A 4,306-nucleotide genomic window follows, 5' to 3' on the forward strand; every position below is an offset into this window, starting at 1 on the left:
CCCAACCTAGACTTCAAAGTGCAATCACTTATAAACACCACAAAGGCTTCATTCCTAGCCAATGTGTGATTTTTGCTATTTCTAACTACCTTAACTATTCCAAGTAACATACTTAGAACATCAGTTTCTCATTCACCCAATATCTATTTTGAGTGTATGAATATTCGATTTCAATCTTACGACGGAGAACGTAAATCCATCGAGACCCGTCCTAAAAACTAATTGGGTCTCTTTTCCAAAATGGGCCTCAAAATGGGCATTTAATATGGCTTAACAAGCCATTTTTTTCAACAATTTAAACTACAAGCATGCTTAACAGCTAAATTTAAAGTGTAATTAGTAGTATAAAAAACCTTAGGTCGTGGGAAGACTTAGCGGGCTTGACCCTACATACTCGCACATACAAATATTCTATGTATATGCACATGGCAGGAAAAAGGTTCTCTCCAAGGTGCCATATTACATATACACATATATAACATAAAATACATAAATGGATGTAGTCCTGATGAATTTTATAATACAATTGGGCCGACTCACTTGAAGTCTATTTCTATTTGTTTACCTTAAAGAAAAATAATTATTATAATACGGTTAGCCTTTGAACGATCAGCATTCTATCATATTGGGTTTGAACAATTTTTTTTTAGTAAAATACTCTCTATTTTTTTTTTTTTGGGTTGTTTTCTTCTGACAGTAAACTTGATTATGGATTTTTAAATTTTAAGAAAACTAATTACCTCTTTATCGCATAATAGTTAAACTTTTATAAAGGTAGTTTGTACTTAATGAAACAAATTCTTTAAAGTTTCATGTTACCACACGATGGTACCTAATTACTGAGAAAGAATGTAAAGAGATCAAAGTGACACAATGCTAATATAACTAATTCTTTAAAGTTCCATGTTACCACATAATTACTAAGAAAAAATGTATAGAGACAAAAGTGACACAATGCTAATAGTTCAAGGACTAATCGAGTTAATAATTGTAATAATTAAAGGCTCGTTTGTTTGATGCGTTTAAACTCATGGTTTTGATTCTGCTACATTGCTTTCTATTAAAAAAAATTTAAATTTCAAATTTCAAAATTAAAGATCATTGATTTAAACACATGAATCAAACGGACTCTAAAAGACCTCACGCCTATTACGCATGAATCTTGCTCTGAACGTCAACTTTCATAAATTCGATAAATTCGATGAACTCGCACATATATAACATAAAATAAATAAATGGATGTAGTCCTGATTAATTTTATAATACAATTGGGCCGACTCTCTTGAAGTCTATCTCTATTTGTTTACCTTAAAGAACAATAATTATTATAATACGGTTAGCCCTTGAACGATCAGCATTCTATCATATTGGGTTTGATCAATTTTTTTTTTAATTAAATTACTTTTTTTTTTTTTGGGTTGTTTTCTTCTGACAGTAAACTTGATTATGGATTTTTAAATTTTAAGAAAACTAATTACCTCTTTATCGCATAATAGTTAAACTTTTATAAAGGTAGTTTGTACTTAATGTAACAAATTCTTTAAAGTTCCATGTTACCACACGATTGTACATAATTACTAAGAAAAAATGTATAGAGACCAAAGTGACACAATGCTAATAGTTCAAGGACTAATCAAGTTAATAACTGTAATAATTAAGGGTTCATTTGTTTTATGCGTTTAAACTCATAGTTTTAATTCTGCTACATTATTTTTTTTAAAAAAAACTTTAAATTTCAAATGTCAAAATCAAGAATCACTAATTTAAAGACATAAACTAAACGGACCTTAAAAGACCTCATGCCTATTACGCATGAACCTTGCTCCGCTCGTCAACTTTCATAAATTCGATAAATTTAATAAACACGCACATATATAACATAAAATACATAAATGGATGTAGTCCTGATGAATTTTATAATACAATTGGGCCGACTCTCTTGAAGTCTATCTCTATTTGTTTACCTTAAAGAAAAATAATTATTATCATACGGTTAGCCTTTGAACGATCAGCATTCTATCATATTGGTTTGAACTATTTTTTTTTTTTTAGTAAAATACTCTTTTTTTTTTTTTTGGGTTGTTTTCTTCTGACAGTAAACTTGATTATGGATTTTTAAATTTTAAGATACTAATTACCTCTTTATCGCATAATAGTTAAACGTTTATAAATGTAGTTACACTAAGTGCGAAATGTTATGAATTTCTAGGGTTTTTAACATTAGTACAGATAACGTACTTTTGTACTTAATGTAACTAATTTTTTAACGTTCCATGTTACCACACGATGGTACATAATTACTAAAATTACTAAGAAAAATGTATAGAGACCAAAGTGACACAATGCTAATGTAACTAATTCTTTAAAGTTTCATGTTACCACACGATGGTACATAATTATTAAAATTACTAAGAAAAAATGTATAGATACCAAAGTGACACAATGCTAATAGTTCAAGGACTAATCGAGTTAATAACTGTAGTAATTAAGGACTCGTTTGTTTTATGCGTTGAAACTAATAATTTTGATTTTGTAATAGTGTTTTCTTCTAAAAAAATGTGAATTTCAAATGTCAAAATTAAGAATCACACGTTTAAATGCATGAACCAAACGGGCCCTAAAAGACGTCACGCCTATTACTGTTATTATTATTTTATTTTATTTTACTTTGAAAGGAGCGTGATCTATTGTTATTTGAAGCCCACGTTCTCAAAGGAAAAAGTCAAACTAGGAAGTTGAGGAGGAAGGAAGAGGATCAAAAGGAGGAAGTCATTCTTTCATTTTATGTACCGAGTTCTACCTTGATTCATGAATATTTGTTCTAATATTCTTTCAAATCAGCAGGAGAGAACGAGTATCCGGTTAAAGAAGTGTGCTTGATCGATCAACTTTGTTCTAATCTTTCAAATCAAGAGGACTCCTGAAGAAGAATATGAAGAAGAAGAACTTGATTCGTCAATTCTGTCCGGAGAAGAAGAAGAAGAAGAAGAAGATATGAGTTGGTAAAGAACGACAATGGTTGCTGCTCTACGATATCCATGACCTTCTCTTATATCATGAGGTTCGACATCTGAACTTAAACTGTACACAATGATCAGACGTTTTTTCATTTCGTTTAGCAAGAAATTCTGCCATAATATATCTATTTTATTTGAATTACGCCTTTATAGCGAGAACTTTATTAAATTAAAATTATTTGAAGTTTATCAATCCATGTGCTGTAATTAAAATTTAAAGTTCAACAAGTAATTACTGCTTTAATATTAGTAGGAAACAAAAACTTTTTTAATTACTGCTTTATTAAAAGGAAAATTGTTAATTTTCCGACAGGAGACTACATTATATAGGTAATATTTTTATTAGGTATTGTTGTTGTTAGATATAAAGATTGTTGCAGGAATAGGTCAAAATAGTAGTATTTAAGAATTTTTAGTTGCATTGACTACTAAAAATGACTTGCTAGGGTTGTTGAATCTTAAAACCCAGTGGGTTGAGCGGTTTTAGGGATATGTAATGGGGTGTTTGGATGAGGATTTGTGCCATGTTTCGAATCATGGTTCGTGGCTCACTACAGTATTTTTTCTAACAAAAAACACACATAAACCGAGAATGGTTCTAAATTATGATTCTGAATCCATAAACCAAACGTCCACAAAATTTTCATGCGTGAATCTAGGACTCTAATGAGTATTGCAAGATTCTGACACATTTGGAGTAGTACTATCGTGTGTGAGCGTGCAATCGAAAATACATTTTATCGTCACTCATAAAAGGTGGGTTCCACTCATGAGTCCAAACTCACTGGTCAGAAATAGCTCACAGTCCATGAGAGTTGTGGGACTATCGTCATGTTAGGATATATAACAGGGCTATGGCGAATCTGCCCTTAACCATAAAAAATGGCTTCCAAGCGTGAGACGACGAGGGAATCCCCCTTATTAATTTACCTAAAATGGGCTTCGATCGCATGGCTACCCAAAAAGTACCACCATTAACTCTTGGTGACGTGGCATAGTTTATGTACATACAAATATTCATCAAGTGGTAGTTCTAAATCTAACCGCTGGCTCTCATGTCGACAAAACAATTCTAAAAATTTGATGCCAGCTGGGTGTGAGAAATGCCATGTAAATGGCAAAAATCCTTTACAAAGGGATGAATGGGAAGAGTCATTCTTGAGGTAAATGCCCGGGTATATACAGAGAGATACCCAAGAAGAGGAAGGCTTGCCCTAAAATTTACATCGGGGAGAAGGTACTCGAACCATCTCTCGTCTATGCGTCCATTTTTGAAGAATGTCCTAATT

The sequence above is a fragment of the Morus notabilis genome, unplaced genomic scaffold (assembly GCF_000414095.1).
Source record: "Morus notabilis unplaced genomic scaffold, ASM41409v2 Scaffold1199, whole genome shotgun sequence".
Classification (NCBI taxonomy): Eukaryota; Viridiplantae; Streptophyta; class Magnoliopsida; order Rosales; family Moraceae; genus Morus; species Morus notabilis.